This window comes from Macrotis lagotis, chromosome 1, assembly GCF_037893015.1.
Source record: "Macrotis lagotis isolate mMagLag1 chromosome 1, bilby.v1.9.chrom.fasta, whole genome shotgun sequence".
NCBI lineage: Eukaryota > Metazoa > Chordata > Mammalia > Peramelemorphia > Peramelidae > Macrotis > Macrotis lagotis.
The window spans coordinates 348,622,502-348,644,475 of record NC_133658.1 but is presented as its reverse complement, the minus strand read 5'-3'; the positions used below and the strand labels follow the sequence as shown (position 1 = coordinate 348,644,475).

Below are 21,974 nucleotides of genomic sequence, written 5' to 3'. Positions count from 1 at the left end.
CCATATAACCTGGAAGATTTCAGTCAGCTTCTTTATGAGCAGTGCCCCACCCAATAGATCTCTGCTGGGAAAGAATCAGCATTCAATATCTGTTCTTCAGTTGGACGTTTGATCAAAGAGAGATTGACTTCAACCTGATGTCAGAGGCTTCTGCATTGGTTGATAATGTTCTGTTGAGAATACTATGGAAGTGTGCATTCTGTCTCTCTAGGATCATGTCCTTTTTAGTGACCATTGTGGCTCTGTCCAACACTGAGTAGTCGAGATGTACCAGAGAGTCTTTGGCCCAAAAACAGCTTTTGGGATGTCATAGAAGCAGTTTAGATTATTGCCATATGCATAAAATTAAATTTAATCTTCTTACTAGGTAAATAATCTTGCATCTCTCTGAGTTCTCTTGCACTTTTCTTTTGATGAGTTAAATACTGCCTTCTAAGAGAGAAACCACAGGACTTTGAAGTAGGTAAAATAGTAAGATAGTAAAATAATGAATAGTTTTGTAAAATGATGGATAGTTTTGACTTGTATGTGAATTGTATTTAAGTGAGACAGAGTTACACGAGATTGTTAGCCTCATTTTCTCTTCCAGAGTCATCAAAGTCTAGTGGTAAGACAAAAGTAAAGAAGACTGTCTGATGGGCCAGGATGCAATGGATGATCTTGGTATTTTCAGGTTTGACCAAGCTCCAAGTGCTTCACAGAACCCACTTCTGCTACCTTCATGACCCATTGTAACAAATTATTCTCATCTGCCTATTTTTTACATGCTTGGGATAGACATCCCTCCCAACTCACTGATGGGTTTGTGACCCTCAACCTGGTTTAAGCCCATCTGCTGAGACAGTTTTGCTACGTCATATGCTACAGCTTTTTGGAGCCACAGGTAATGGATGGGCAGCCCTAAAAAAGGACTTAGCAAGCCCTCATACCAGAGGTGCCACTGCATCCTCTATACCCCATATACTTAAGGAGGAAAGCCAGGATCAGAACAGAGATCTGCACACAATGTTTGTTGACCAGGTCAAGGCCTCTGATACTGTCAGTCAGGAGGGTTTGTGGAAAATCAAGGTGAAATTTGGTGGCCCAAAGAAGTTCATCAGTATCATATGCTGTGTCATGGCAGCATGTGTGCATGGATTCGGGATAAAGGACAATCCTCACACTTTCCTAGTCCCTGAAAGACTGTGTGCTTGCCTCCCATGCGTGTTCTCAGTCATGTAGTCAGATCCCTTCAACAGTAGCAAAAATGCCATCAAGGTCAGCTGTCACACTGATGATAAAATATTTAACTTGAAAAGTCAAGGTTAAAGTGGAGAGAGAGTTGGTGCATGACTTTGTGTTCATAGATGATTGTGCATTCAATGCTTTTGTTGAGTTGTTTCAGTTATATTTGATTCTTTGTGACCCCATTTGGAGATTTTCTGGTAAAGATATTGGAGTGGCTTGCCATTTCTTTCTCCAGTTCATTTTATAGATGAGGAAACTGAGGCAAACAGAATCAAGTGATTTGTCCAGGATTACACAGCTAGTGTCTGAGGAGGCACTCTATTCAGGTTAAACTTAAAAGTGTGTTATGTGTGTGTGTGTGTGTGTGTGTGTGTGTGTGTGTGTGTGTATTTTTTTTTCCGAAAACTGGTCATTACACACCCATCAGTCCACTTCCTAAAAGGGAGGCACTAGCAGTTTAGAGAATCTGAATCAGCAAAGGTTTCATGCAAAGGAGGTTGCCTGAGTTATATCTTAAAAGAAGAGAGGAGTTCTATGAAGCTAGGATGAGAGCTTTCATTCCAGATATGTGGGATGGCTAGTACAAAGACATGGAGAAAGGAAGAGAGCCACAAGTGAGAATTAGAGAGCAGGTCAGTTTGTCAGGATGACAGAATAAGGGAGGAGGAATGGAGTCAACTGAAACTAGAACAGTATTTTGGGGCCAAGTTTTAAAAGTTAAACAGAAGTGTTTGTATTTTTATCATAGAAGTAATAGTATCCTGCTAGATTCAGAGAAGTCAGGGCTGGGCTAAGGAAAATTACTCTGAGAGCAGTGGAGAAAATAGACTGGAAAGGAGAGGCTAGAGGTTGTGACATCAGTTCAGAGGTTTTGTAATAATCCTGGTGAAAAGGGATGGGGGCTTGAACTAAGGTGTGTGAGTTGAGAGAAGGCCTTGGATGTGAGAGATGGTTTTGCTTTTCTTTTTCTGAGATTACGTCTCCCAACCTCACCCAGGCGAGAATCTCAGTGGCCACTCACAGTCCACTCCCAATGCTGATCAATACAGAAATGTTTGACCCATTCTATTTCCTACCTGCACCACTTTGTCCCTCCTTGAATAGCCTAAGTGGTCCCCTACTCCCTGGGGTTCACCATATTTATGCTGAACTTGAATTTTCACCCTATAGTAGCCCATTCCACCCTAACTCAAACAAACTACCAGCCTCAGCCTCCCAGGAGCATACATCAGGAAACTGAAAGTATAAAAACAAAGTTTTGGCAACTGATTAAAAAATATGAGAAAGGGAAGAATTTGGAGTCTAGAATGATGCCATGATTACAAATCTGAGAACATTTTCAGGAATTATTTTAATATAAGAACAAAAATCATCAATAAAATTTATTTTTAAAAAATTTAAAACAATGTTATATTTAAAACAAGTTACTACTTCTCTAAATCCTAATGCTATAGAAGAGGGTGGAAACAGTTTTCTGAAAATTCCCCAAAGGTTGATTAGTTTTTTATTTTGAAGTCATTGCTTTGCCATAAACTGGTAAATTCTGCTGGTCCCTCTCCCTTACCACCCCCCATCTGCCTGCCCCATCCCTGGGTCCTCCCAGCTCACCATCTCCACCTCCTCTGTAAAAGCCAAGCAAAAGTTTCTGAGAAATAGTCTCTCATGGCCAGGAGAGGTCAGTGCTTTCCTACTTAGTCTGAACAGCCGCTCTCCTGTATTTATAGCAAATAATCATTGAGGTTTCCCTTGTTTCATTTGGTGATGTGTGCTCATGTATGTGTCTGCATGTATGTCTGAGTGTGCCCATGCATCTGAGTGTTTGGACATACTGGATGAACAGAGAGGACCCCTGCATACCTGGGCCCTCCCCTGCCCGACAGCACCAACAGATTTACAGATGTGGCTCCAGCATAGGGGTGAGTCACTGGTAGGCACTGGGGAGCCTGGTAGATTTTTAAGGGACACGGTGATGTGACCTGTCCAGAGCTGTGCTATTCTTTGTGTGATATGTATGATTCCAATAAAATGTGCCATGGCTTGAAGGGTAGGATGCCAGACCTTGAATCAAGAGGACCTGGCTTTAAATTCCCATTCAGTTTTTTTATGAATTGTGTCACCCTTGGACAAGGCACTTGTCTTACCTTCAGTTTGCTCAGGTGTACCTACACCTACCTCATGGAGTTTTTGCAAGGAGATAATTTATGTGGATCATCTTGCAAATATTAAAATGTTATATCAATGTGAGGGGAAAATTCATCTGGTAGCATGTGCAGGAGGGATTAGAATGAAGAGGTAGAGAATTTGAAAACTGTTACAGGAATCTAGGGATGGGGGAATGATGTTCTAGGTCTAGGTTGTATCTTTAAAGTCTCACCAAGGGGTGGCTAGGTGGCATAGTGGATAAAGCACAGGCCTTGGAGTCAGGAGTACCTGGGTTCAAATCCGGTCTCAGACACTTAATAATTACCTAGCTGTGTGGCCTTGGGCAAGTCACTTAACCCCATTTGCCTTGCAAAAAATCTAAAAAAAAAAAGTCTCACCAGACATAAGAAACTTATAGAAAACTCAGTAAGACAGAAGATCATAAGACTTATAACTGGAAGGGACTTTAAACAGCATATTTTTTAAATGTTGTTATTTTATTTTTTCAGTTACACATAAAGATAGTTTTCAACATTCATCCTTTTGCAAGCTTTTTGAGTTTCACATTTTTCTACCTCCCTCCCTTCCCTCTCCTCTTCACCACAACAGCAGTAATCTGATAGAATTTATATTATCTGATATAATTCAGGTTTTTAAATACCATCTAACCAAATTATTACATTTTAAGTTAAGGAAACTAAAGCCAAGAGAGTCAGTCAACTAGCAATTATTAAGACCATCTTCTGTCCTAGGCACTGTCCTAACCTCTGTGGCTCCTTCCTTGACCTTTGTTCTTGAAGACCAGTGACATCATGAAGGTGAGACATCATTAAATGAGGCAGAGCTGCACAAAATCATGAGCTTCACTTTGTCCTCCAGAGACGTCCAAGTCCAGGGGCGGGACAAATGTCAAGAGGACTGATGATGACCCCAGATGCAATGGGTGACTTGGGACTTTCTCCTGTGCTAAGCACTAAAGAGAGGCAAAAAGCAATCCCTCCTTTCAAAGAGCTTACAGACTAACAAAGGAGACAATATGCAAGGAACAGCATACAAGCAAGATCTATATAGAAGATAAATTGAGAGTAGTCTCTGATGAAGAAGGCTTCTTGCATAAGGTTGAGCTGAGATGTTAAGGAAGACAGAACCTGGAGGTACAGAGGGGCTAGAGAGGTGTGAGGCTTGTAGAACAGCAAGGAAAACCTTCAAGTCGGGAGATGGAGTGTCCTGTGCTCTAGTCATGGAGAAGGAAGAATAAGAAGATTAGCATCACTGGATTGCAGAGTTTATAGTGGAATTTAAGATCTAAGAAGACAGGAAAGTTAGGAAGGGGCCAGACTATCAAGGGATTTAAAAACCAAACAGAAGATTTTATATTTGAGAATGGCAGATATCAAGGAACTACTGGAGTCTATTGAATGAAGAGAGGACTGATCAGACCTGATCGGTTTGGTTTGACAGCTGATTGGAGTGGGGAAAAAACTTGAAGCAGAGACCAACCTACATGCCATTTCAATAGTCCAGACATGAGGGGAGAAGGGTGTGTACCAGGGTGGTGCAAACGTCGGAGGAGAGAAGTGGTTATATGAAAGATGCTGCACAATTAGAATCAGCAGGACTTGAGAATTGATTGGATCTGAGGTAAAAGAATGAGAGCCTTGATGATTGGGAAGATGGTGGTGGTTCCTGCAACAGTAATAGCTAGAAAACAGTCAGGTTTGGGGGCAAACATAATGATTTTAATTTTTAATAAGTTGAGTTTAAAATGTCTTCAAGACATCCAATTTAAGATGCAAGGCTGGAAATCAGGAGAGAGGTTAAGACACAAATAGATCTGAGAATTCTCTGCATAACAATGATCACTAAACCATGAAAGTTGTTGAGATCACCAAGGAAAAGAGAAGACAAAAGACAGAGCAGAACTAGAATTCAAATCCAAATTATCTGATTTCAAAAATTTTTTGAAAATTCTTTCTCCCCTCTGCCTCTGTTCTCTGAATCCAGCAGAGCAATCCCCATCCAGAAACTCAGCATGTCGATTTTGAAGATCACTGCAAGAGAGATCTTTGACTCTCATGGAAACCCCACTGTTGAAGTTGATCTCCGCACTTCAAAAGGTCTCTTCAGAGCTGCTGTGCTCAGTGGGGCTTCTACTGGCATCCATGAAGCCCTGGAGCTCCAAGACAATGATAAGACCCACTATATGGGGAAAGATGTCTCAAAAACAGTTGAGCACATCAATAAAACTATTGCCCTGACCCTGATTAGCAAGAAATTGAATGTTGTGGAGTAGGAGAAGATTGACAAATTGATGATAGAGATGGATGGCTCCGAGAATAAATCTAAATTTGGAGTAAATGCCATATTGGGAGTGTCTCTGGCTGTTTGTAAGGCCTGGGCTTCTGAGAAAGCTGTCTCCTTGTTCCACCATATTGCTGATCTTGCAGGCAATGAAGAAGTCATCCTGCCAGTTCCAGCCTTCAATGTGATCAATATGGCTTCCCATGCTAGTAACAAGCTAGCAATGCAGGAGTTCATGAACCTCCCTGTTGGAGCAGCAAACTTCAAGGAGAGCATGTGCATTGGAGCTGAGGTCTACCACAACCTGAAGAATGTGATTAAGAAGAAATATGGACAGGATGCCACCTATGTAGGAAATGAAGGTGGCTTTGCTCCTAACATCCTGAAGACTAAAGAAGCTCTGGAGCTGCTGAAGGAAGTGATTGGCAAGGCTGGCTATACTGACAAGGTTGTAATTGGTATGCATGTTGCTGCCTCTGAATCCTTCCAGTTTGGGAAATATGACTTGAACTTCAAGTTTCCTGATGATCCCAACAGATACATCTCACCTGCCAAGCTTGGGGACCTTTACAAGAGTCCCTGGACTACCCAGTGGTATCAAGTGAAGATCCCTTTAACCAGGATGATTGGGCAGCTTGAAAGAATTTTACTGAAACTGCAGGCAACCAGTTGTAGGGGATGATCTCACAGTGACCAATCCCAAGCACATTGAAAAGGCTGTGAATGAGAAAGCTTGTAATTGCCTCCTGCTCAAAGTGAACCAGATTGGCTACATGACCGAATCTCTCCAAGCTGGCCCAGTCCAATGGGTGGGGAGTAATGGTTTCCCATCATTCTGGGGAGACTGAAGACACCTTCATTGCAAACCTGGTGGTGGGTCTCTGCACTGGGAAGATTAAGACTGGGGCCCCCTGCTGATGTGAGCGTTTGGCCAAGTATAACCAACTTCTGAGAATTGAGGAAGAGCTGGGCAGCAAGGCTAAATTCACTGGAAGGAACTTCAGAAACCTTCAGGCCAAGTAAGCTCCATGACCATGAAGCCTCAGAGCTAGTAGGCAACAGTCACCTCTGTAGAAGTCCTTCTCCAAAGAATGGGTAGCACCAAGTAGTAGACCAGTTTTGTTTTGGAGATTGGGACTCTGCTACTTAACTCCACCCCTCTCTCCCACCTTTCTGTGTTGTTCTCACTGCTTCTTTCGAACTGCTTTATCAGAAACTGTACCTGATCATTTGGTCCTTTGCTGGAAGACCTTATCTTGTGGAATGGGCTAGAATGATCTGCTCTCACCCCCATCCCCAGTGTTGATGGGCAGAGTCATATACTTGTGATGCAGCTCCAACAAGCCCACAGGCCAGATCCTTTAGTGACTTCTATGTGCAGAACAAGTATTCAGTAATCCACTGGGGAAAACAAAGAAAATTCTTACTCTATTGTGATGACTATTATGGGGAAAGTCAAGTTATTTAGAATGGGAATTGAGACATCATAATATATCTCTATCCCGTATAGGTCTAGCTGAACTATAAATCTTGGACAAGGAGGCTAGAACAGTGATTGGATAGAGGCAGTGGCTTCCTGGTAACAGGGTTCCCTCTCCCTGTGCGGGGGAGTCCAGATGAAAAGTGTGATCTCACACAGAGATACTGCTACACAGAGATATTGCTACTCACAGAAGGAGGAAGAAAACAGCTATTTGGCAGGGACAGTCTCCCTGGGAAGTTTCACATGCCCACAGTGGGCAGTAAGAATTGGCACTGTGCAGCATTCACCTTTCAATAAAAGGCCCCAAGATGTTCAGAATTTCCTCTGTATATCATCTGAAAAAAAGACTAGTAATGTGAAGGTATTTTCTAAATTACCTAACAAAAATGGGAGGAGTAAGAAAGGAAAAAGGAAGAATATGGAAATGGAAAACTTAAAGCTGAGAGTCTCATTCTAGAAAGAAGCTGAAATGGGTGCTTGGGGCCACACCAATCAAAGTAGTTTCCACTAGAAGACATCTTACTTTGATTCAAAATTGCCTGTAACTTTCAAGGGACAGTACTCCCAAAGATAGAGTTGGGAAAGCAGTCATAATTTTTGCTTTGTTGATTGTAAAGACTCTAAACCAAATCAGAAGTAATGGGAAAGGTACCAAAGGCATGTCGGAGCTCCCTCTGTCCATCCCTTAAGCTCTGAACACTCTCTTCTGGTGAGTGGAAGAACAGAAAACTTTGTTTTTCCTGCTTCTACCAAAAGCAGCTAACAGAGAGGAAATCATATATACAAGATAAATAGGAAGTAAGAGTGGCACATTGAACAGAGGGTGCTGGGCCTAGAGTCAGGAATATCTGGGTTCAAATCTGCCCTAAGACATTTACTAACTGTATCACCTTGGGCAAGTCATTTAGCTCTGCCTTAGTTTCCTCACCTTTAAAATGTGGATAAAATATTATCTACCTCAAAGGGCTGATTTTGGGTATCAAATGGGAACACATTTGTAAAAAAGTGGTAGACAGCGTTTAAATCCTTATTCCTTTCCCTGCCCTCTTCTCTTGGTCAGGAAATGCAAGGGAGGAAGTGCCAGGACTCTCCCTGGTATAGAACTAGAAGGTTTTTATAGCCTCTTGTCAAGGTAATTGCTCAAGGGATAACTCTAAGCTGAAGTCTTTAATCAAAAGGGTGGGTGTTTTATAAAGGGATACTTGTTTATGTTCATTCTGTGCAGCTAGACATGTCTGGGATCAGAGGAGATTATTTTTTTTTGCCCCAAAGTTTGTGGGTTTGTTTCTTTAGCGTTGCTATTCAGAATTATATCCTCAAATGATAGATGTGAAGAAGTTACATGTTTGTGCTGAGCTAGAAAATTCTCTAAAAGTTAAAATTATTTGCAGGAGACAGGGTGGTGCAGTGGAAAAGCACTGAATTTGGAGTCAGATAGGACTTGAGTTCAAATTCTGGCTCTCTCACTACCTGTGTGATTCTGAGCAGATCATGTGATGTATCTTGGGTTCAGTTTCTTCATCTGTAAAGAGACAATTGAACCATATGATCCCTAAGATTGCTTACTGTTCTAAATCTAGCCTCATGATTAAGTATTTCTCTCCTTCTCAAGTGTATATTTGAGAAGCATGAAAACATTTATTTAACCTGTTACCAAGTAAAGAAAGCAAAATGAAAGCAATATACAAAATTAATACAATGATGTAAATGGGGGAAAACATCAAATATAAAACACCAAGTAATTATAACAACTATATTAGCCCCCAAAAAGAAATTGGTAAATGCACAACCATCTGCTATTTATTGAGAACCACGAGTATTCAACATTATACATACTGTCAGCCTGAATTAATGTATTGGTTACTTTTGATGAACTGTTGTTTCCTCTTTTAAAATTCTTTGTTTCAAAAAGATGATTTTTGGAGTAAGGGAAGTATATATTTGGAAAGAAGGTGATGTAAACAAAAAAATAACTATAAATATTTTAAATATAATGTGCTTACAATACAAAATTTCTAGGATTAAAGTAGTCCCCAGGGGAAAATTAGATCTCTAAAAAGTATATTAACATAATAGAAAAAGGAGAGGACTAATGATATGAATAAGCATTTTTAAAAATTAGAAAGCCAACAAGTAAAATAAACCTAAAATAAGCATAAAAGAGGAGATATTGAAACATAAAGGAGAAATAAATTTACTGAAAATCAAAAAGAGTATAGAAATAATACAACTAAATGCTGATTCTTTGAAAAACCTGGGGACAGCTAGATTGCGCAGTGGATAGAACACCAGCCCTGAAATCAGGAGGACCTGAGTTCAAATACAACCTTAGACATTTAATAATTTGTTAGATGTGTGTGACCTTGGACAAATCACTTAACCCCATTGCCTTGCAAAAAGAAAAAAACTAACAAAATTTATCAAACCATGGACAATTTGATTAAAAAGAAGACCGAAAATTAAATTGACAAAATAGTGAATGAACAAGGTGAAATCATCACAAATGCAAAAGAAATTAAAAGAATGAATAGAACTTACTCTGCACAGCTAGTTATATGTGTAATGGGGGCTTAGAGCATGCCCAGATCACACACACATGGAGACACAGATTCCCTGGATTTGTCTACCACAGGAGTGAAGGTAGCAGCCTTCATTGTAATTAAGTAATGAAGTGAATAGAGAGCTAGGTCTTCAATCAGGAAAGCCTAAGTTCAAATTTGGCCTTAGACACATACTACCTATAGGACACTGGCAAGTCATTTAATCTCTGCCTCAGTTTCTTGCATTCAAAAATGGAGATAAAGCTCACAGAGTTTTGTGAGGTTTAAATGAGATATTTGTAAAACACTTATCATAGGGTCTGACAAATAGAAATCATTATATAAATGTATATTCCATTCTCTATTTTATTTTATGCATTCAAACATATTATTCTGATAAAGAGTCCATAAGCTTCACCAAACTGCCTAGGGAGTCATGTTCAACTGAAAAAAATGGATTTTAAAAAAATGCTTGAGAATTTCTCAGCCAGGAAGAATCTCATCTATCAGTTAGATCTGATCACTAGGAATACAAAAAAATTAAGTAGTCAAGTAGGAAAAAAAATCATTAGCATGTGGTGGAAGCATGGCTTTAATACCACCAGTCTTATTTCAGGTTCAGTGTTAGGATAATATGAGGCCCATGTAAGTCATTGAATACTAAATAAAAGTTTACCCTAACACAGAAAGAATATGTAACAAAAACACAGTGGCACTTGGTGTCTCTGAACATGGTCCCCCACTATCTGGAACTGGTCAGAAAGTCATTAGGATATAAACTTGCATGGTCTTAGGTATCCATCAAGATTGAGAGGCCCAGATGCTATGTGACTGGGACTTTTTATGTCCAGATGATCAGGAAACCATACAAGGAAAGAAAAACCAATTAAGTCCCAGGGACAACTTTATCCCATTTTGTCTAGGGAGAGTAGGGTTGAAAGTAGGAAAAGTAATTGAAGAAGGAGGAAGGTTTGTCCTATCCCAGCATGCTATGGAAGATTGGTCACTGATAGCAGCTTCAGTTTCCTAGAATACAGATTTAGTTTTTATAACTTTTTAGGCTCACTTAGAGTACATAGTTAATCAGTAGCAATCTATTGCAACTTAGGATAAATAAGTAAAGGATTTCATAGGAGAGGAAGGGGGAGAGGAAGGGGGAGTCAGGCAAAGGAAAAAGGAGAGTGTCTGGTGAAATATTTCCCATGCAGCTGGCAGGATTTGTTATCAGAATGAGAAAACTTTCCCTGTTCAAGGGCCGGAAAAAGGAGGAAGGGACCAAATACTCTTATAATTGTTAAGGAAGTCCATTTGATCTAAGACAATAGGGTTGAAATAACCATTTAGACAAAGCTGCAGGTGTCTCTTATCCAAGGATAACAAATAGTTTTTCCAGCAGTGGATGGAACCACCCTCTTTACTGTGTCCTTCCATGCGTCATTGATATATGTCAAACCCCTGCCCTCAAGTGGCATGGTAGAATTGAAAGAAAAAACAAGAAATATTAGACTTGGCAGTCAGAATATTTTTGTCTCAACTCTGGGACAAACACAGTTGCCTTATCTGTAAGATGAGAAGCTTTGACTACAAACACTCAGATCCCTTCCAGTCCTTAGATTCTATAATGTGACTTGGAGGTTTTGGAAAATGTTGCCTGATTTTAAATCTAAGGATAAATGCCATTGATAAATATAATACATTCTCAGAATCTACAAGTAAGAAGTGATCTCAGAGACTATCTGAACAAGAACCCTTCTATAATAATACCAATGAAGAGTTTGTTTGGGGCAGAGCCAAGATGGCGACAGGAGAAGAGCCTCTCTTAGGTACTCTCTCTATATAATATTTCAAAACTCATAAAATAAAGAATCTAACTAAATTTTCAGAAACAGAAGCCACAGAGGGATCCAGTGAAGCAGTTCTCCAGTCCAAGGTAACTTGGAAAATAGTGTAAAGGTTCTGCTCCATGGGGTTAGAGAGGCAGCCTGCCAGAGTAAAGGAACTTCAGCTTCCCAGAAGCAGCCCCAGGGCACCTGGGAGCCAGGCTCACAGCAGCGGGGGCAGTTTCCTGACCTACACCCCAGGGAGTACCAGGTACAACTTGGAAGATGGGGGGCACCTCTGCCAGAGAAGCGCAGCCCTCAGGGCACTCAGCAAACAGCTTGGCTGTGGCAGCCCAGAACCAGGAAATGGAAGCCGACAGAGACAGCAAGCAGGTGCTCCCAGGCAACTGAGCCTTGACTGCCCAGCTTACCCAAGGTAGGGGAGTGGAGAGAGATTTCTGAGGTCTGTCCTCTGTACCTGGAACAGGTCTCTGGTGGGATTTGACATTCAGATCCCAATCACAGTCTAGGCCCCCCATAGAACAGCAAGTCCCCCCCAACCTCAGCCCGGGGCAGAGGGGTGTGCTTGTGGTCATTCACAGACCAGGAGGGAAGACAGAGATCCTTGTGGGGGAGGTGTCCCAATAATGCTCAAAAAGCTCAGGAAGCACCCCAAAACCTAGCACAGGCTGGGAAAATGAGTAAACAGAGAAAAAAAAGAGGAGCACCATTGAGAAATACATTGTCTATGATCCCAAGAAGGATCAAAACACTCAATCTGAACATGATAAAGTACAAGTTCCTGCATTTAAAACTGCAAGAAAAACAGAAATTGGGATCAGGCTATGACAGAACTCAAAAAAAAAAAAGATTTTGAAAAGCAAGTGAGGGAGATAGATGAACAATTGGGAAAAGAAATGAGAGAGAGAGAGATGCAGGAAAAACATGAAAAAGAAGTCAGCAGCTAAGTCAATGAGATCCAAAAAAAAAATGCTGAAGAAAATAACATGTTAAAAACCAGCATAGGTCAAATGGATAAAACAGTTCAAAAAATTACTGAGAAGAATGCTTAAAAAGCAGAATTGGCCAGATGGAAAAAGAGATAAAAAAAAAAACTCTGAGGAAAATAAATCCTTCAGATGTAGAATGGAACTAAAGGGAGCTGCTGACTTTACAAGAAGTCAAGATACAATACTTCAAAACCAAAAAGAATGAAAAATTAGAAGAAAATGTGAAACATCTCATTGAAAAAACAACTTGATCTGGAAAACAGATTCAGGAAAGATAATTTTAAAATTATTGGGATACCTGAAAGTCATGATCAGGAAAAGAGCCTTGACCTCATTTTTACAGAATTCCTACAGGAAAACTGCCCAGATATCCTAGAAGCAGAGGGCAAAAATAGAAATTGAGAGAATTCACCAATCACCCCTGGAAAGAGATCCAAAAAAAAAAATAAACCCCAAGAACATTATAGCCAAGTTCCAGAACTCCCAAGTCAAAGAGAAAATATTACAAACAGTCAGAAGGATACAATTCAGATATCATGTAGCTGCAGTCAGGATCACACAGGACTTAGCAGCAACTACATTAAAGGCTCGTAGGGCTTGGAATATAACATTCCAGAAGATGGAAGAGCTCAGAATGCAACCAAGAATCAACTACCCAGCAAAACTGAATGTCCTCTTCTAGGGAAAAAGATGGACTTTCAATGAACCAGGGGAATTTCAAATGTTCCTGTTAAAATGGCCAGAGCTGAACAGAAAGTTTGATCTCCAAATACAGGACTCAGGTGAAGCATAGAGAGTAGAGAAGAGTAAAATATGAGAGACTTAATTATGAGTAACTACATGTATTCCTGCATAGAAAAATGATACTGATAATACTCATAAGAAACTTCTCATTTAATAGAGCAGGTAGAAAGAGCTTTTATAGATGAAGCACAGGAGAGAGCAGAATTTGAAATAATATATTGTAAAAATGGAATCAATGGCTAAAAGGGAAATGTACTTGGAGTAAGAGAAAGGAGAGGTGGAATAAGCTAAGATATTTCATATAATAAAATTTTTTATTACAATGAATATTGCAATGATATGGAAGGGGGGAGGCTAGGAGGAATGAGGGAACCCTCTATCTCATCAGAAGTGGCTCAGAGAGGAAACAGCATATATACTCAATGGGGTATAGACATCTAGAGTAAGAAGGAGAGAATGGGGACAGGGGAAGGCAGGGGATGAGAGTGATGGAGGAGAGGGTGGACCATGGGGGACAGTGGTCAGATATAACACATTTTCTTTTTTACTTCTTGCAAGGGGCTGGGATTGGATGACCTGTCCGGGACCACAGGGCCAGGTGGTTGCTGTGCCTTAGGGGTGGTAGGTGGGCACAGGGTCTCTTGGCCCCAGGGCCAGTGATCATTTGCTGCGACACCCAGCTACCCTACAGCACATTTAAGAAGAGGGACAAGTGAAAGGAGAGAGAAAATATAGTATTTAGTAGTGGGGAAGTACAAATGGAGGGAGTTGTGATCAGCAATGGCAACAGTGGAAAAATATGGAAGTAGCTTTTGTGATGCACATATCATAAAGAATGTGATCCACCCATGACAGAGCTGGTGGTGTCAGAACACAGACTGAAGGACATTCATTATTATTATGATTATGATTATGATTATGATTATGATTATTATTTTGGGGGGTTACAGGGCAGCTGGCATTGGGGGGGGCTTCCCCAGGGCCACACAGCTGGGTGATTGTTGGGTGTCTGAGGCCAGATTTGAACCCCAGTGCTCCTGACTCCAGGGCTGGTGCTCTGTCCACTGCACCACCTAGCCACCCTTACTATTATTATAATTATTATTTTATTTTTATTTTGGGGTGTTTTTTTTGGTTTTTGCAGGGCAGTGGGGTTGGGTGGCTTCCCCAGGGCCACACAGCTGGGTGATTGTTGGGTGTCTGGTGCCGGGTTTGAGCCCAGGTGCTCCTGACTCCAGGGCCAGTGCTCCATCCACTGTGCCATCTACCTGCCCCTATTATTATTATTTTTATTAATTGTAACTTTTTTATCTTTCCTTTACTTTATTGCTCATGAGGGTCTATATTTTTTGGAAGGAGGGGTATTATGTTTACTCTTAAACAAAAATATTTTAGTAATGCATAAAAAATATCATTTGTACAAAAATAAAAATAAATATTTTTTAAAAAAGAGTTTGTTCACTCTCTGAATGGAAAACTCAAATATAGTGGGATAAAGCATAGAACTTACAATTCAGGAAAACCTGGGTTTGAATCCTACATCAGACTCTTACTAGTTGTGTGAACTTTGGCACATCATTTAAGATCTTTGGGCCATATTTTCCTCAACTCAAAAATGAAGGGTTGGCTCAATGATCCAGCTATGTTGGATATCCAGGTATGTTCCAGCTCCAAATCAATGATGATCTCCTGAACCCATTCTATTTTGTGGCAGTCTTTCCATCAAGTCTAAAACAGTATTTTTGCAACTTAGATGGATTTATATGCATTTTTCTGCTTTCTGGCATCAAGCAGAAAAAAAGTCAAATCTCTATTCCACTTAACAGCCCTTAAAATATTTAAAGACAGCTATTATGTTTTCTCTCATTCCAGGGAGGTCTGGGTATTCATAGTCATCTTTTCTGGATCTTCCTTCAGATATGTGCCACACTCTTGTTCACACATAATTGTCTATTGTCTCCTTTGTTACGCTATGTGCTCCTTGAGATCTGGGATTGTTAAGTCTTTTGTTTTTGTTTTTTACCTATACCAGTATCCAATATGAATGACTGACTGCCATAGTAACTCAACTCCCTGATCAACTGATTGCTATTCAATAAACTTCATAAATTCAAAATGTACAACCTTTACTCAAGTACTTTATGCTATGGATGGCTCCAATAAGTACAACCTCATGCCTCAGAAAATCAAATGCAAGCAGTTATTCCACCCAGAGGTCCACAGTATGCCCTCCAACAAGGTTAACACACATTTTGCTTATGGAAATATTAATTTCCCAATAGCTGCAATGTTATTGAGACTAAGATTGTGGGTTTTATCCTAGTGTAGACTTCACATTGTTCAGTGGCTATAGATGGATCGCTCCAAACTGACCAACTCATAAATTCATCTCCTCTTTCACAAGGGAGATACTATTCAAAATCATTTCTAAGATATTGGAAAAGTGAAAGAAGAAGCTAGCAAATCCAACAGTCTATTTTGAATACCTGGGTCTAGTGTCCTGGACAATTAGAAATATAAGGATCAGATTGTTTTGATTTGTTAAATTCTTAAGGATGTTAGTAATGATGAGTTTGTTAAATCATGACCCACATTCAGATCTATCACTTGGATCTGCTTGCCTCATAGCAATATAGATAACATAATGATTTTTTTTAAAAAAATCTATGTTTCTAGTTGCACACAGTACATACTTCTATTTTCTGTTCTCAATTATTCCTATAAATTTTTTTAGGCTTTCTATTGTATTCTCTGTGTTGGTTATTTACTTTTAATTTAAAGAACATAAAAGAAATCCTAGAAGAATCAGAAATTGCAGTATAAGCAGGCCATAAAGTTGGGATGATTTTGGTACAAGTCCAGTCTTTCTCATACTCTGACCATGACTCAGAGGTCTCAATGCTCCAGGCAACTTGCTGCAACTATACGTTACAGATTGTATCAATAAAATGATAGTTCCAAGTTAATGTAATTATTTATGTTTAATACTATTTACTTTTTAGTATCTTTTAATTCATTTTCTGTGATTTTTATTTGTTCTTGTGATTTTTTTTCTTGGCATTGATAATTCTTGCTTAATTATACACATCACTTATTCACTGAAAGATATCTCTAGGGTCATCTTCAAGTTTCTTTTTCCAATTCCCCATACATAAGGCCTTCTTGTTAAGCAGACTCATTTGCTTTATAATATTTTTAAACTATATTAACATTTTGTAACTAGGTAGTACCATGGATAGTGTTGGGCTTTGAGTCAAGATCTGAGTACTTATCTTAGCCTAGAGGAAAAAAAGGAGAGGAAAGGAATAGGAGAAAGAGGATATGGGGAGCGGAGGGGGATGTAGGTGATAGAAGAGAAAATCATGGAAGGGTAGTCAGATACAATACACTTTTGAAGAGGGACAGGCAGGGTGAAAGGAGAGAAAATAGAGTAAGTAGAGGTGAGAGGAATAAGATGGAGGGAAATAGCAATAGAAACTGTGGGAAAGAATATTGAAGCAGTCTTTACACCATTGCCTTAAATGAAATTTAAAAACATTGAAGCAACTTCTCTGATGGACTTATAATAAAGAATGCTTTCCATTCCAAAGAGAGAGCTGATGTTGTCTGAATATAGACTAAAGCACACCATTTTTTCTCTCACTTCATATTTCTCTATCTGTGTGAGGGGAGGAGGATCATGTTTACTTTTACAACAAGACTATTGTAGGAATGTGAAAAAATGAATTAAAAAAAATTTTTTAAAGATCTGAGTTCATATACAGCCTCATATATTTACTAGCTGTGTGACCCTGAGTCACTTAACCATTGTCTATCCTGGATTCTTCAAATATAAAATAAGAAATATATTATTAAATATGTAAAATAAGAAATATATTAACATCTACCTCAGAGAATTGTTGTAAGGATATTTGTAAAGTGCTTAGCAGAGCTTCTGGCACATAGTAGATATTCAATGTTTTTTCCCCCTTTTCCTTTACTAATTTAAAATGGTTTGGCTTTTGTTTTCTTGTATGGTTGTTTGCATCTGTATTCTCTTTGAATCTATATTTATTGTTTCATTTAGGATGTGAGTGGCCTGCCTCTCTTTGATCCTCTCACTCTTAATAATTTGGGACCAGTCTTCTCTTGCCCTTAAGATGACAGAGGTACCCTAGACTCTCTGAGCTGAGGATTTATTAAACAGGATATTTCTCTTAACCTTACACTAGACTAGAATGAGAAGGGAGAGGGGTGATATAGGAAAGGAAATGTTGCTTCATTGAAGGCAGAGAAAAGAGAAAAGCAACAGACAAATCCTGGGGAGGTCAGGGAACTCAAGACTGAAGGCAATGGCAAAAGCTGAATAAAGGGTCCTGGAACATGAGTAGGTTCTATGGAGAGGTAGAAGATTCAGTGATATTTTGATGGACAGACCTTGTTCCCTAAAGCAGGCTCATTTTAATGTCTTTCATTGTTCAGTAGCATGTTTCTTGAAGAAGGAAGAAACTAGGACAGGACTTCTGTTCCCCCAAATAAAAGGTGGTGCTTAACAAGGGGTTCAGTGATATTTTCATGTTAACATTCATCTTTTAAGTTCCAGCTGTGGAAAATTTAAGTAACAAGCAAAAAAGACATCAAATTTACCAGCAGAAATGGAAGGAAAACTAATATCTGAGGAGATCAGAAAATGGTGATGACCATTGGTCTAGAACTAGAAGGGTCCTCAGAAGACATCAGTTCAACTCCTTCATTTCATGGATGAGGAAATTAAGAAAGGTTAAGTGATCTGCCCACAGATGATACCAGGAATAAGACTCAGAGACAAGATTTGAACTTCAGCCTTTGTCTCCAGTACCCTCTCTTACCTGTAATGTGCTACCTTCTCCACTTTAGAGTGAAGGGAGTACCAGCACTGAGCCTTGCTGGAAGATGTGGATTCTGACAGATGGAGATGAGAGGCTGCATTCCAGACCTATGGATTGTTGTTGTCCTTTGTAATCAAAGACCATAACCTCAAATGAATGATGGCATGACTTGCACATCATGTGAGGGGAATGTGTTGTGCAAGGCCATCCTTGTCAATGCCTTTTCTAGAATTATCATGACCCCAGGGGCGGCTAGGTGGCGTAGTGGATAGGGTACCGGCCCTGGAGTCAGGAGTACCTAAGTTCAAATTTGGCCTCAGACACTTAATAACTACCTAGCCGTGTGGTCCTGGGCAAGCCACTTAACCCCATTGCCTTGCAAAAACTAAAAAAAAAAAAAATTGTTATAAGTGGTTATAAGAGATTACAAAAAATAAATTTCCTAATTTAGAATTATCATGACCCTGGAGCCTGATTGAGTAGAAAACAGGACTTCTGGTGATGGCCTGAACTCTGTGGAAGTCCTTGTTCTTTAGGACATGGGTTCTTCCCACATCAACAAGGCACCATGATATTTCTGGATAGAACACCAGTATGGTGATTTTTTGGCAACAACCTTGAAACTGGAATTGCTTTTAATAATTCAATAATTATGTTTGTAGGTAAGGAAATAAAGTTAGAATTAAAATCCATTCATAAGTGATTAAGCAGTATTTGGAAAAGTGAATAAACCAAGTAATTAATGAGTGCCTGCTGTTTGCCCAGTGGTTTGAAATATACTGTGGAGTGGTATGAAGGGCTATAAAACTGCCTGTCACCTCATATAAATTTGATTGGGAAGGTAATGCTAATATATACAAAATAAGTAGAAAATAATAAAATCAACCCATGGTGATCAGGCGAATGGAAAAACATCACTACAGATCTAAAACATTTATAACACACTGGATTTCAGGTAATATGCTGAGCACTGGGAATAAAAATACAAATGAGACAATCCTGGCCTTCAAGGATATTCTATTCCAATGGAGGAAGACACAAAAAAGGGAGCTGGAAATGCAGGTAGGGAGAAATGGGTAACTATGGGATAGGTCAGAGTACCCAACAAGAAGGAGAAAAAGAGGCCTGGAGGGTGGATAATGGCCTGGACTCTGTGGAAGCCTTGACCTTTAGGGCATGGGTTCTTCCCATATCAACAAAGCACCATGGTATTTCTGCTGGATAAAAAAATGCCAGTATGGTGATTTTTGGCAACAACTTTGGAACTAACCTCTCTCTCAATGGTCTAATCGTCAGTAAGGTAACTGAATTGTACCACTCAGCCCTTGTCCATACACCCTCCAGAATCCAAAGACTGGTTTTCCAGAAGCTGCTCAGTGGGTCATGGGAATAACACCATTGGATGACTAGTCAGCATCATTTATGATCAAAACTACAATGGTAGACAGCATCTGATCATCTTCAAACATTCTTGACAAATTCTTTTTGCTCAGGTCCATCTTGCACCAGCCCAAGAAACCTCTAATAGCACAATATGAATGTCCCTAGTCATCCCTCTTAATCATGGCCCCAGTCCTAAAAACTAACAAAATAGAACTGGGGGGTCCTATTCCATTATTCTTAGCTGAGGTATTCAGGTGACTCTATTTTCAAAATGTGCTGTATGGCACTAGAATTTAGGTTCCCCATATAAAAAAAAAATAGCCTCATCAGCACTGTTAGCAGTTGGCAGTAAATAGGGAATGGCCAAAAATTTGTAGAATATGAATGGAATAGAAAAATATATATTTCCTCTGACTTGTCACTCAGGGTGACAGTCTGTATGAATGTCATAGGAACAAATGATGGCTGTTGTGAGTTCAGGAATACCTAATAATCTAATCAGGCTGGAATATAGAGTGAATTAAGAGAAACAAATAAATGATACAAGACTGGACAAAAGAAAGTTGAAGTCAGGCTGTTAAGGGGACTTAATGGCCAGGCTAGAGAATTTGTGCTTTATCCCAGAGGTAATATGAAGTATTTTGGTGAGTTAAATGGTCAGATCCATGCCTTAGAAAGAAATAATCTCATAGCTAAGTAAAGAAAGGGCTAAAAAGGTCTAGAATGATGATGAGACAGTAAACAAAGATGATGGACAGGTGAGCAGAAAAAGAAAATATAAGAAACTGACCAAATAATTTTTTTTCTGTCCATAGACTATGGCAGTAAGCAAACTGGAAGAATGACAGTTTGACATTAAAAAAAAGTATGAGGCTTTAAGATGTGAACCTAGCCAATTAAAAATTTACATTCTTATATAGTAAACCCACAGAACTAGCACAGAAAGAACAAAGACAACTCTCAACAAATAGTTCTTTGATTATGGGGTTCTTTTAGATTAGGGATTACATTTATGTGTGTAATGGATCCCTTTGGAAGACTGGTGAATTCAGCCAAATTGACTCTCAGAAAATGTTTTTAAATGAATAACAGATTTATGAAGGAAATCAATTATACTGAAATAGCCATCAAAATATTATTGAAAAAAAGCTTATGGAACCAAGGTAAGAACTGCTCTAGACATTAAAGGATGAAGCTACTGCCAACTTAATTCTTTGTTAACTCGGAGTAAGAAGGAAAACATCAACTAGGTATTGCCATTCTGAGGCACTGTAGTTGCGTAAGGAATTTGGAGGAATGATTTGGTGACTTGCTTGACAGGATGACTATCTGAACTTCATTTCTCCTAACGACCAGCTCTCTGACTGGTCATTTTCCCAACCAGTTTTAGGAAAGGTGCCAGCACTACTCTTACTTGTCCTCCCGACAACCCTCCAGGCCTCTTTTCCTCCTTGTTGGTACCTTGACCTATCCCACTGTTACTCATCTCTTTCCCTACCTGAATTTCCAGCTCCCTTTTTTGTGTCTTCCTCCATTGGAATAGAATGCCCTTAAAGGCCAGGACTGTATTTTTATTCCCAGTGCTCAGCATATTGCCTGAAATCTAGTGTTATTAATGCTTTAGATCTGTAGAGATGTTTTTCCATTCACCTGATCACCATGGGTTGATTTTATCATTTTCTACTTATTTTGTGTATGTTAGCATTACCTTCCCAATCAAATTTATGAGCTGACAGGCAGTTTTATAGCCCTTCATACCACTCCACAAAATATTTCAAACCACTGAGCAAATAGCAGGCACTCATTAATTACTTCACTTTTCCAAATACTGTTTAATCACTTATAAATGAATTTTAATTCTAACCTTATTTCCTTACCTACAGAATTATTGAATTATTAAAAGCAATTCCAGTTTCAAATAATCATTTTGATCCTAAGTCAGTTCCATAAACAAGGTGTCTTACCAGACAAACACAATGTAACGCCCCATGTTCTCTTCAGGATTTCTATCGTTTTATTTACTGTAAGAAACATATGCCAAACTTCCAGAGCTAGGAACACAGAAAACATTTTGTGGGGATATCTCTCAACACTTTCTTCATAAACCAAAGAGAAAACTTTCCTTACATTGTATCAACAGAATATTAACACCCTATTTCAAATAAACATTAATTCTGATGATACAAAACTATGACTGGACCAGTTCATAAAATCATACTTTATATCCTTAGATCATGAAGATCAATTCATTCATTTTACAGATGAGCTAACCAAGGTCTAGAGAGAGGAACTGACTTGCTTTAGAACATAAAGGTATTTGAACCCTGGTTCTCTAACTGAAGTCTAGCGATTTTTTCCTACATCACCACACACATCATACATGTGTTATCTCTGCTTTGCACAATATTAAGCAGATATCTAAAAGAGATAGGATTTTAACATAAATTTTGATATATATAACATATATCTTGACAACA

General features: G+C 39.2%; 1 pseudogene; it reads left to right on the top strand.

The window, feature by feature from the left end:
- The first annotated feature begins 5,401 nt into the window (after window positions 1-5,401).
- Window positions 5,402-6,693, top strand: LOC141499069 (alpha-enolase pseudogene; annotated as a pseudogene).
- Window positions 6,694-21,974: the final 15,281 nt, after the last annotated feature.